This window comes from Lampris incognitus, chromosome 4, assembly GCF_029633865.1.
Source record: "Lampris incognitus isolate fLamInc1 chromosome 4, fLamInc1.hap2, whole genome shotgun sequence".
Classification (NCBI taxonomy): Eukaryota; Metazoa; Chordata; class Actinopteri; order Lampriformes; family Lampridae; genus Lampris; species Lampris incognitus.
The window spans coordinates 61,868,654-61,882,594 of record NC_079214.1 but is presented as its reverse complement, the minus strand read 5'-3'; the positions used below and the strand labels follow the sequence as shown (position 1 = coordinate 61,882,594).

Here is a 13,941-nt window from a genome sequence, read left to right as displayed (position 1 = left end):
GTTTTAGACAGATAATCAAATAACGATCTCGTGGACGGTCGCCCCGCTTCAGCGCTCTCTCGTACTTTTTTCTGTTTTGACTTCGTTGTTCAGTTTCCAGCGCCCACTCACTGACCACATACAGCAGGGAAGAACTTTACGCCTCCAGCTGTCCCCCTGGACAAACTGGACAAACTGGACCAACTCTGGATTTCCCCAAGAAGGGAAAAAAAAAATACCGAGGCTACTCTCACTAATGATTTCATTCTCAACAGGGGAAGTTTTCCCCCTGCGGTCTGTAATACTGACACACGCTTCACTCTATTCATACACGCTCCTGAACGACGCTCCACGGCAACTTCTCACGCCGCTGGAGTGAGGTCACGTCCTATGTGTGACAGCTCACCATTTGCTCAAGTAGTATCACACAACAGGATCACACCCGGGGCGTCCGGGTGGCGTGGCGGTCTGTTCCGTTGCCTACCAACACGGGGATCGCCGGTTCGAATCCCCGTGTTGCCTCCGGCTTGGTCGGGCGTCCCTACAGACACAATTGGCCGTGTCTGCGGGTGGGAAGCCGGATGTGGGTGTGTGTCGCTACACTAGCGCCTCCTCTGGTCGGTCGGGGCACCTGTTCGGGGGGGAATAGCGTGATCCTCCCACGCATTACGTCCCCCCCTGGAGAAACTCCTCACAGTCAGGTGAAAAGAAGCGGCTGGTGACTCCACATGTATGGGAGGAGGCATGTGGTAGTCTGCAGCCCTCCCCGGATTGGCAGAGAGGGTGGAGCAGCGACCGGGACGGCTCGGAAGAGTGGGGTAAATGGCCAAGTACAATTGGAAGAAAAAGGAGGGGGAAAAACATACCTGCCTGCCCCCCCCCCCAAGAGTTTCCTCTATTCTAGCCAACTTCTACCTTCTGTGATGATGGGACATCTTTGTCCAACATCAGCTCATGAGGCAGGCGTGCAGCGCCATATTTACATGTGTGAACGGTTTCTGATTAGCTAGTTGCTGGGATGTTTGCCTAGTAACCAAGTTACACATACACATATGACTTTACTACATTACTACTACATTACGGCGTTTGAATGGTACAACCCAAATGAGCAAATCACTAGTTTACACAAAAACATTCATGATTTGAAACTGCGTGCATGACCTGCCTATCCCGCGTTGACTTTGCTTCACATTGTGTCGTCTGTTAAGCTTTGAGCCCGTTCTGTGTTATTTACCATCTAGTTACTGCTATGTATCGGTGTCTGCAGCCAAGCTTTTCCCTTCCATCCATCCGTTATCCAAACTGCTTATCCTGCTCTCAGGGATGCTGGAGCCTATCCCAGAAGTCATTCGGCGGCAGGCGGGGAGGCACCCTGGAAAGGCCACCGGTCCATCACAGGACCCGACACACACATTCACACCTAGGGACAACTTAGTACGACCGATTCACCTGACCTACATGTCTTTGGACTGTGGGAGGAAACCGGAGCCCCCAGAAGAAACCCACGGAGAGAACATTGCAAACTCCACACAGAGGACGACCCAGGATGACCCCCCCAGAGGACGACCCGGAATGAGCCCCAAGGTCGGACTACCCCGGGGCTCGAACCCAGGACCTTCTTGCTGTGAGGCGACCGCGCTAACCGCTGCACCACCGCGCCGCCCCCAAGTCTTAGCAATTACAAGCAAATTCTATCCAAAGGACAGAACTGTTGAGTGCTCATGACTTATGAACATATTCTGAATACTGCAGGGAAATGGACCCAAATCAACGTCCATCTGCTCTGGTTATACGGTAACACACGCTATTCTATTCATGGTTGGATCTGTTTGAACCTCTGTGTTTGGCATTGCAAGCTAGGGGACAGCTTGACAGACAGAGTCACTCCTTATATCAGACTAGCCGAATTCACACCAGCCTTATAAACTGAATGGATGGAGTCATTATATTTTTATGGTATGCCTAAAACAATATTGTGTTGGGTTAGGAGTTTACTGGCACGCAGGGTGGGAACTGGGATCATGAAAGCCAGTCAGTCGGTGCAAGAGGCAGAGTGCGGTCTAACTGCGTGTCCCTGGGCAGTATGGAGAGGCTCTCGCAGCTGAGACTTCACTATCAAATGAGATTAATTACCCCAAACTGTCCTCTACTGTACGGCTAATACTATTTCTGTCAGTTATATTGCTTTGACAAATGTTGATGACACCGCACAACCGATGATACACACTCCCGGTAATAGTCATATGACAGTGAGTAAGGGCCTAGACCTTGGCATGAATACAAGCTCATTTTAGGACTGTAACTTTACCCTGACATCAGATGCTACCCATAACAAAGACCCAGTCTTGCTGTTTGTCTGTCTTTGAAACTCCCTCCGCTTACAGATATTTATATGCGTAATTGTTTTAAAGCTGGACCAAAATTCAAAGACTAACATTTTCCAACATCACTTATCACTTTAATCGTCACGCATTTTGTCTCGTTCTACCGGAAAAAAAAACAAGTATAAAAGGTAGAATTCAGTTTTTCAATTTCTCTCGTTTTAAGAGAGCTCCCCCCATTTCACCTCCCCTCATCTGATCTTATACTTTTTCTGACACTCGTGATGTCATCAGACGCACTTATTTGCATACAGCCAATCAGATCATCCATCCATCCATCCAATATCCAAACCGCTTATCCTGCTCTCAGGGTCACGGGGATGCTGGAGCCTATCCCAGCAGACATTGGGCGGCAGGCGGGGAGACACCCTGGACAGACCGCCAGTCCATCACAGGGCCAACACACACACACACACACACATTCACACCTAGGGACAATTTAGTACGGCCGAGTCACCTGACCTACACGTCTTTGGACTTTGGGAGGAAACCGGAGCCCCCGGAGGAAACCCACACAGACACGGGGAGAACATGCAAACTCCACACAGAGGACGACCGCCAAGGTTGGACTACCCCGGGGCTCGAACCCAAGACCTTCTTGCTGTGAGGCGACCACGCTAACCACTGCGCCACCCTAATCAGATCAAATCATCAAAATTGTATTTGTACCTCAGCGGTCATGCCATGAATGAGGACTAGACCACTCCTTCATAGTTCTTGAGAGAGTTGAGAATAGTTATGGATGAAGGTATTAAAAAAAACCACATTATCAGTCATTTACACATCGTGGGTGCATGCCACCACCAACCACTCAAGTTGCAGTTTACATCCATGTCTGTCCAGACTCATAGTATTTGTAGTGAAGACTTTGAAGGAGCCTATGCAGCGTCCCCGCGACCCTGAGAGCAGGATAAGTAGTTTGGATGACGGATGGATGGAGAGATGGACTTTGAAGGAATTAAATAAAAAGGTATTAAGTGTATTTTTTTTGGCGAAATAGAAGTTATCACTAGACTGAAATGTATGATTCCAACGGATAATTTCCTCTAAGGAACATGCTGTCTGCACTTAGAAACTACTTTTACAGAGGACTGACAGCGAGCTTGATCACATGGTGCAACGATAACCACCTGAAGGTCAATATCAGCAAAACCAATGAGCTTGTGGTGGACTACCAGAGGAACAGGAGGCCCCCTACCCTGGTTGTCATCCAGGGAGAGGAAATGAAGAGCGTGGATTTGTATTGTAACCGTGCACAGACCACCCAGCTCCTCAATGACTCTGTTCAACAACACATTGAACAACTTACAGTTCATCAGTGCAACCGGCAAGCCATCAATAATTGTTTGAGACTTTAACCTTGACCTCCTCACTGAGTACCATTCTGCACTCAGCCAGGAAATATTGAAAAGGCATGTCTTTCAGCGGCATGTGAAATTCCCATCTCATAACAGTGGTTCCTTACTAGCCACATGCAGCAAGAAGGGAAATGATTAGCATCTTCAGAGAGCTGGTGGTAACTGAAGTGCATTTACAAGGGTCGTCGAGCCCAGACTTTTCAGTGATCACGGTGGCAGCGATTGGACCCAGGCGTGCTCGGCAGCGGATATTTCGCAGGAGAATATCGCTTTTTGATTTAACCGGGACCGAATTCATCCGCAGATACAGGTTGCTAGGTCAAACAATTCTTGCTCTACTTGATGACATTGAACCTGCTTACTGTGTTCTTGATGCAAAGCCAACACATATACTTTGCCACAGGGTAACTGCAATCAGACGCAAAAAAAAAGGCAAATTACTGCCAGCTGCAAAACTCTATGGGTGTGTTTGCAATGTAATATCATTCGCCCAATATCTTTTATGAATAGGTTTTAATCTAGTCTTGAACATTGACCATACACAGTCCAGCTATATACTAGGTTTTAATCTAGTCTTGAACATTGACCACAGTCCAGCTATATACTAGGTTTTAATCTAGTCTTGAACATTGACCACAGTCCAGCTATATACTAGGTTTTAATCTAGTCTTGAACATTGACCACAGTCCAGCTATATACTAGGTTTTAATCTAGTCTTGAACATTGACCACAGTCCAGCTATATACTAGGTTTTGACCTAGTCTTGAACATTGACCACAGTCCAGCTATATACTAGGTTTTAATCTAGTCTTGAACATTGACCACAGTCCAGCTATATACTAGGTTTTAATCTAGTCTTGAACATTGACCACAGTCCAGCTATATACTAGGTTTTAATCTAGTCTTGAACACTGACCACAGTCCAGCTATATACTAGGTTTTAATCTAGTCTTGAACATTGACCACAGTCCAGCTATATACTAGGTTTTAATCTAGTCTTGAACACTGACCAAAGTCCAGCTATATACTAGGTTTTGACCTAGTCTTGAATATTGACCAGTCTAGCTATATACTAGGTTTTAATCTAGTCTTGAACATTGACCACAGTCCAGCTATATACTAGGTTTTAATCTAGTCTTGAATATTGACCACAGTCCAGCTATATACTAGGTTTTAATCTAGTCTTGAACATTGACCACAGTCCAGCTATATACTAGGTTTTAATCTAGTCTTGAACATTGACCACAGTCCAGCTATATACTAGGTTTTAATCTAGTCTTGAACATTGACCACAGTCCAGCTATATACTAGGTTTTAATCTAGTCTTGAACATTGACCACAGTCCAGCTATATACTAGGTTTTGACCTAGTCTTGCTGCATATTTGTCACACTGAATGGTTTCAGAGCTTCATACAAAATGTATGAAGACAAGCAAATCCTGAGTAAACAAAAAAAAGAAAAGTTTTGAAATGACCATTTCATTTACTGAAGGAAAAAGGTTATCCTACACCCATTTCACCCATGTGAAAGAGTAATATTGATTAAAATGGATTTCAAAATGGAGTAAGTAGGGGGTACTTCTGTCTAAATAAGAAATGCACCAACCATTGCACAGTGTGGATACGAACGCGTGCGGGTACAGATGTTTGTGTACGTCCTTGCATGTGTCCGTCCTTATGTTGTAATGATTGTCTTTGTGTATGTTTAATGTGTATGCATCTATGCATTTGTATGTGTAGGAGAAAGTATTGGGGAGATAATGGCGGGGGGGGGGTGTCCTTCGAAGCGGGTGTGGAGTAATGCGATAACGCCATATGAGCCAGCAAAGGAGTGTACAGCGAACAGCCTTTTGAATTGCTCCCCTTTAGCTTTCATCTGAACATAAATCACTGATGCGACTGCCAACCCTCCAGCGTGACCCGCCAGCAAGGATACAGACTACTGTACACATACCGTAGCACATGGCTGGAAGAGAAAAGGAGGACTAAAAGAGGCAAAAAGAGAGACAGCGAGAGAAATGGGTAAAGAAAGAGAGCAAAATTAGGTAACTAGACAGAATGAGAGAAAAAGCAAAAAGGCCCGGGAGAGATATGGTAGAAGGAAGCGAGATGGAGAGAGAAACCATAAGAGATCCGGCCTCCAGTTCTATGAGATTTCTTAAGAGGATAAGATCAGTCATGGCTAAATTCCAGAGATAAGGGGTTTCCAGATGGGAAAGTGCTCCCCCATTTGTTCCTCCAGGGTTCCTTTGGGGGGGCAAATGGGAACCCAGGGAAAATTTGCATTGGTTCAATTTCAGCAGTGTTATTTTGCTAGAAGTTAGCAGCACAAAGACAGAATTGAATAACAGAATATATTTAAATATGTATGACTGGGTGTTTCACTGTTAAAAATCCACCCTGGCCTTTGTTTGGGCCTCTTACGTTCTCTGCCTCCACTGTCCAAAGTGACTGAATACTTAGTACCAACAAACATATAAACTTGATAGGTAATGGCGCCAATCCAATTTGCATCCTAATTAATTCTTCAAGTATTAAAGATTAACATACAAACCAAGCTAAAAAAAAAAAAAGAAGATATCCAAAGGCGTTGCTGGGGAGAGGGACGTCTGGAGTGCCCTACTTAGCTTGCTGCCACCACGACCCGACCCTGGAGAAGCGGCTGATGATGAATGAATGAATGAATGAATGAATGAATGAATGAATGATATCCAAACGTCTCTAGCCAAAATGTCAATGACAACAATATCCAAAAAATACTTCGTTCAAAATAGAAGTCCCAGTTAGCATGAATGAAATGCCAGCCAAATACCAATAACAATAGTCTCTGAAATATAAATCCACTGATAAAATGTTAAAAATAAATAAAAATGCCAACCACGATGAAAACAGATGAACCCAGACGATGGCAGCCTTATTCTGGAGTGTCTTTGCTCTGCCCATCATTAGATCAAGACATGGTCCAAATATGATAGACTGAGCATCAGTCAGCTGTCTGTCTGTCTGTCTCCCACCGTGTCTCCCCTGCATTCCCAGACACTAGCACTACATGCCATGCTATTAGAAGAATTCATCAGATATTGGCAGCTCTATTTTCATCCCAGTCACCTAAGCAAGATATTACAGTCCCAGTACTCCTTTTAGACCGCTGGCAAACACTTTAGAAATGGTCGCAAGTCAGAGCCTCGACGGCACCGTAAAGACCTTGTGATATATATATAATCAGATGAGAAATAAATGCATGTGTCTATGTCACATTCGTTCAGAGACATTGCATGTCACAGTCGTATTGACACACCTGGTTTAAGGGACAATAGCGTCGCCCACAGCGTAAAAGAAAACGGCGAGGCATATGGACATAGCCACGACAGGAGGCCCACTTTTTAGCTCATGTGCATTGAACTACGGCAACAGTTTGGCTCCATTCCCAAGTGGAACTGTTTAAAAAAAAGTGTTGTTCTTGTTTACATTAAACTCTATAGCTTCTGTTTTCATTCATCCATCGATTATCCAAACTGCTCATCTTGCTCTCAGGGTCGCGGGGACGCTGGAGCCTATCCCAGCAGCCACAGGGTGGCAGGTGGGGCGACGCCCTGGACAGACCACCAGACCATCACAGGGCTTCCATTTTCAATTAACATTTAAAGGCACCTTCAATAAAATGTTTCTCTTATGGCCACCACCATCAGCAGCACCACCTGGAATTCCAGCAAAGTTTGCAACCGTCCCTTTGAGCAATAGATGTTGGCAGGTTACTTACATACATGCCTGAGGTAGATGGACATGACAGAGCCAACCAGTATACGTACCATGTACAGTACAGTATATACAAAATGGTGGATTTATTTGACAGTGTTAAGCATTCATTTGAATGACAGCCCGCGGAAAGAAACTGTTTTTATATCTGGTTGTTTTGGGGTACAGTGCTCTGTTGCGCCTACCAGAGGGGACGACTTGGTACAGGTTGTGACCAGGGTGTGATGGATCTGCAGTGATGTTGCCTGCCCTTTTCCTGAGTCTGGAGGTGTATAAGTCCTTAATGGAGGGCAGGTTGGCATCAAAGATTTCCTCTGCAGACTTAACAGTCCATTGTAGTCTGTCCCTGTCCTGTTTGGTGATCGAACCAAACCAGACAGTGATGGATGTGCAGAGGACAGACTGGGTTATTGCAGTGTAGAACTGAACCAGCAGCTCCTGAGGCAGGTTGAATTTCTTGAGCTGGTGGAGAAAGTACATCCTCTCCTGAGCCTTTTTGATGATTGTGTCTATGTTGGATGCCTATCTTAGGTCCTGGGAGATTGTGGAACCCAGAAATCTGTAGGTTTCACCACAGACACCGTGTTGTTGAGTGTGGTGGGGTGGGGGGCAGTGTTGGAGGGCGACCCCTTCAGTCAGCTGTCATCTCCACTGTTTTGAGCATGTTTACCTCCAGGTTGTTATGGCCGCACCAAAGGGCCAGCTGATCAACCTCCCATCTATATATGCAGACTCGTCGCCATCCTGGATAAGACCAATGATGGTTGTGTCATCCGCAAACTTCAGGAGTTGAACAGACAGGTCACTAGAGGTGCATTCATTTGTGTAGAGGCAGAACAGCAGAGGGGAAAGCACACATTCCTGGGGGGCGCCAATGCTGATTGTCTGGGTGCTAGATGTGATTTCCTCCAGCCTCACCAACTGCCTCCTGTCTGTCAAGTCAAGTCAATTTTATTTGTATAGCCCAATATCACAAATTACAAGTTTGCCTCAGGGGGGGCGCTTTACAGCAACACAACATCCTGTCCTTAGAACCTTGCATTGGATAAGGAAACACCCATTTAACAGGGAGAAAAAATAGGAAGAAACCTCAGGGAGAGCAACAGAGGAAGGATCGCTCTCCCGAGACAGACAACGTCTGTCAGGAAGATTTTAATCCACTGGAAGATGGGGGCTGGTACAGTGAGCCGGGTGAGTTTGGAGGGGAGGATATCTCGGACGGTGGTGTTGAACACTTGAGCTGAAGTCCACAAACAGGACCCCTGCGTATGTCTCTGGGGAGTCGAGGTGTTGGAAGATGTAGTGCAATCCCATGTTGACCTTATCCTCCACTGACCTGATTGCTCGGTAGGCAAACTGCAGGGGGTCAAGCAGGGGGCCAATAATTTCCTTCTGGTAGGCCAACACCAGTCTCTCAAAGGATTTCATGACCCCAGATGTTAGGGGAACAGGCCTGCAGTCATTTCATCCTGTGATCTGGGGTTTTTTGGGGACTGGGATGATAGTGGAGCTCTTGAAGCAGGAGGGGACTTTACTCAGCTCCAGTGATCTGTTGAAGATCAGTGGGGGGGACAAATCTCCCTGATACATGATGGTCACCTTGTACTGTTATAAACTCAAAACGTAGTACCTTAAATCTAATACAAGGAATGTCTGCAGTTTTAATTCAAGAGTGAAATCTGAAAAGTCGTTAAGCTGAAGCTCTCATCCAGGGCACTTTACAATGACAGGGCAGGTAGAGCTGTTTTACAGAACATGGGAATGTAACTAGGATTGTACCTGAGACTTGTTCACAATGCAGCATCTATGCGAAATTACACTGCTGCAGGTGGGACTTCTCTGATGTCCATCAATATACACTGCTCAAAAAAATAAAGGGAACACATAAGCAATGCAATGTAGCTCCAAGTCAATCACACTTTTGAGATATCAACCTGCCCAGTTAGGAAGCAACACTGATTTGTGAATCAATTTCACCTGTTGGTAAATTGTCTAATTTCCACCTGGTGGAAATTAGACAATTTGCAAGACAACCCCTATAAAAGGAATGGATTTGCAGGTGGTGGCCACAGACCATTTGCCTGTCCTCATCTTTTCTGGCCGATCTTTGGTTAGTTTTTCATTTTGCTAGTGCCCTCACCACTAGAGGTGGCATGAGGCGGTATCTGCAACCTACAGAAGTTGCTCAGGTAGTGCAGCTCATCCAGGATGGCACATCAATGCGTGCTGTGGCAAGAAGATTTGATGTGTCTCCCAGCACAGTGTCCAGAGCATGGAGGAGGTACCAGGAGACAGGCCAGTACACCAGGAGACGTGGAGGGGGCCGCAGGAGGACAACAACCCCGCAGCAGGACCGCTATCTGGTCCTTTGTGCAAGGAGGAACAGGAGGAGCACTGCCGGAGCCCTACAAAACGACCTTCAACAGGCCACTAATGTGCAGGTTTCTGCTCAAACAGTGAGAAACAGAATGCATGAGGATGGTATGAGGGCCCGACGTCCACAATTGGGGCCTGTGCTCACAGCCCAACACCGTGCAGCCCGATTGACCTTTGCCAGAGAACATCTTGGTTGGCAGATTCGCCATTGGCGCCCTGTGCTCTTCACAGATGAGAGCAGGTTCACACTGAACACACGTGACAGACGTGAGAGAGTCTGGAGACGCTGTGGAGAACGTTCTGCTGCCTGCAACATCCTCCAGCATGACCGGTTGGCGGTGGGTCAGTGATGGTCTGGGGAGGCATATCCTTGGAGGGCCGCACAGACCTCTACGTGCTAGCCAGAGGTACCATGACTGCCATTAGGTACCGGGATGAGATCCTCAGACCCATTGTCAGACCATATGCTGGTGCAGTGGGCCCTGGGTTCCTGCTCATGCATGACAATGCTCGTCCTCATGTGGCCAGAGTGTGTCAGCAGTTCTTGTATGTCGAGGGCATTGATGCTATGGACTGGCCTGCACGTTCCCCAGACCTGAATCCAATCGAGCACCTCTGGGACATCATGTCTCGTACCATCCGCCAACACGATGTCGCACCACAGACTGTCCAGGAGTTGACCGATGCCCTGATCCACGTCTGGGAGGAGATCCCTCAGGAGACCATCCGTCGTCTCATCAGGAGCATGCCCAGACGTTGTAGGGAGTGCATACAGGCACGTGGAGGCCACACACACTACTGAGCCTCATTTTGAATCGTCTTGAAGAATTTCCATAGAAGTTGAATCAGCCTATGTTCTCATTTTCCACTTTGATTTTGAGTATGATTCTGAATCCAGACCTTAATGGGCTAATGATTTTGATTTCCATTGATCATTCTTAGGTTATTTTGCTCTAAACACATTCCTCTGTCTAATAAAGATTTTCAGCTGAAATATTTCATTCATCGAGGTCTATATTGTGTTTTTAGGTGTTCCCTTAATTTTTTTGAGCAGTATACATTCAACTGCCACTTTATTAGGCACATCCATCCAACTGCTCGTTAACGCAAATTTCTAATCAGCCAATCACATGGCAGCAACTCAATGCATTTAGGCATGTAGACATGGTCAAGATGATCTGCTGCAGTTCAAACCGAGCATCAGAATGGGGAAGAAAGGTGATTTAAGTGACTTTGAACGTGGCATGGTTGTTGGTGCCAGACGGGCTGGTCTGAGTATTTCAGAAACTGCTGATCTACTGGGATTTTCACGCACAACCATCTCTAGGGTTTACAGAGAATGGTCCGAAAAAGAGAAAATATCCAGTGAGCGGCAGTTCTGTGGGCGAAAATGCCGTGTTGATGCCAGAGGTCAGAGGAGAATGGCCAGACTGGTTCGAGCTGACAGAAAGGCAACAGTAACTCAAATAACCACTCATTACAACCGAGGTATGCAGAAGAGCATCTCTGAACGCACAACACGTCGAACCTTGAGGCAGATGGGCTACAGCAGCAGAAGACCACACCGGGTGCCACTCCTGTCAGCTATGAACAGGAAACCGAGGCTACAATTCGCACAGGCTCACCAAAATTGGACAATAGAAGATTGGAAAAACGTTGCCTGGTCTGATGAGTCTTGATTTCTGCTGCGACATTCGGATGGTAGGGTCAGAGTTTGGCGTCAACAACATGAAAGCATGGATCCATCCTGCCTTGTATCAACGATTCAGGCTGGTGGTGGTGGTGTAATGATGTGGGGGATATTTTCTTGGCACACTTTGGGCCCCTTAGTACCAATTGAGCATCGTGTCAACGCCACAGCCTACCTGAGTATTGTTGCTGACCATGTCCATCCCTTTATGACCACAGTGTTCCCATCTTCTGATGGCTGCTTCCAGCAGGATAACGCGCCATGTCATAAAGCTCGAATCATCTCAGACTGGTTTCTTGAACATGACAATGAGTTCACTGTACTCAAATGGCCTCCACAGTCACCAGATCTCAATCCAATAGAGCACCTTTGGGATGTGGTGGACCGGGAGATTCGCATCATGGATGTGCAGCCGACAAATCTGCAGCAACTGCGTGACGCTATCATGTCAATATGGACCAAACTCTCTGAGGAATGTTTCCAGTACCTTGTTGAATGTATGCCACGAAGGATTAAGGCAGTTCTGAAGGCAAAAGGGGGTCCAACCCGGTACTAGCAAGGTGTACCTAATAAAGTGGCCAGTGAGTGTATACTACATACGCAGTGCTACTGTCCAGTTGGAAATGCAGAACAGCATGACTATATGAGGAGGAACACTGACATTGGCTACAACCATAAAAAGTACGGATAAAGGATATATGCATATAGGGGAACTTCTACACTGACTATTGAAGTACAACAGACAGTAGTATTGAGTAGACATAAGTATCTTGTACCAACAGTCCAATGACAGCAAATGGAATTTGCTCTACCACAGTGTCTGAAGGAACTTTTATTATTATTATTATTATTATTATTATTATATCAGAACATAGAGGAGCGATACGACACATAGGGATATCACAGAAAAATCTGATGTCACCGCAAAGTGAATACCGTAGCACTGTTTAAATGTTCGGCCCCTTTTTGAAGTGGCATGATTTATGTCCTTCATAGCCCACAGCTGTGAAAATAAACCCAGATGCTGAGCCCAGAGTCAACATAGCTGCTGTTTGATTTGGTTCATGTAACAGCACCTAATGTCCTTTCTGTTCTGTCATATCCACAGAAGAGAGGACACACGTGGTCAAAATTTGCCTGCATTGATTTTATCACAAGTTCTATACAAAAAAAAAACCTGTAATAGATGATTTGATTGTGTCCTGCAGATAAATAAAAAAAATATGTTGAATGAAGTCCCGGACAAAACATTTCAGCAACTCCGTCCAGCTATGATATTCCAGTGCAATGACTCAGGTTCACATCTTGAAGGGTTTGTTGAGAAATAAGCAACTAACACAGGGGGAATCTTCTTACAGTCTTCTTGGGAGTTTGTTCGGGGAGTCGTCATTACCAAAGCACAATGGCATCTCTCCAATTGCTCCACAGCAACTGTTTCACATCATGATCTGCGTTCTACACAGAGTAAAAGCTAAAGCACCTTTTTTTTTTACAAAAGACTTGGGGCAGGTCTCTCATAACCAATATTTTGTCACTAGACAGCAGCAAGACCTCAGAGGAAGACAAAAACAGAAATAGGGACCGGTACAAAGGGAGGATTTTGGGTGATATTTGAACCCAGACAGACTGGGGAGGTTATGTAGTTTCAGAGACAGGGGCTCAAACAGTACACGCTCGATTGGCAAAGCAGCCAGTCTTGAAGTGTCTGGTCCCCTCATCATGTGAAACACAGGCTTAACTCCGAAGGAATCTGGATTGTTGCCACTGTCAAGCGCATGTTTCAGCATGGAGCTTCTTCACACCTGTTGCTGATTTTCCAGTTTCGTTGGGGGTCCGTCAAAGGCAAAACGGGCCTCCTCTCACTCCTGAATAAGTCCTTTTCTGGAATTAGGCAGAATAAGGCAGGCTGAGGAGTTGTCAGGATGTGAGGTAGCATCCCCTGCAGAGATAAGCAGACTTCAAAAACTTTCAATGAGGCATTTATAATGTGTTATAAAACCTCCAGGAAAGCTCTAGCACAACATCCACGCCGCTGAATGACACTGTTTCAAGAAACAACATGTTGTGTATAGCATATTCACAGTCACGAAAGTGAATGTTATGAAATAAGGCCATTCCACAATTTGTTACAAAGCATTCTTCTGCAGGGAATCCCATTCTAATAAACTGATTTACCTTCGCCCTTCCATTATGCAAGCAAAGTGGCTTTTAATCTCAGAGATGGGAAAATAACAAACCTCGATAACGTCAAGTTTTGGTGTTGATTACGTAGCTCAAAATCACAAGCCGTTATGGTATTGTGCTGTCGTCGACTTCAAAATCGGGAATATTGAATGCCCTAACTGCTCCAACCAATCATCTTCCACCTACTGTTTGAATCAACCCAACCATTGGACAACTC

At 45.8% G+C, this 13,941-nt stretch overlaps 1 protein-coding gene across 1 annotated transcript in view; it reads right to left on the bottom strand.

Annotated features, from left to right (window-relative positions):
* LOC130111265 (myocyte-specific enhancer factor 2A-like) overlaps positions 1-13,941 on the bottom strand; it is a 116,918-nt gene that overhangs the window by 35,506 nt on the left and 67,471 nt on the right. The window lies entirely within an intron of this gene.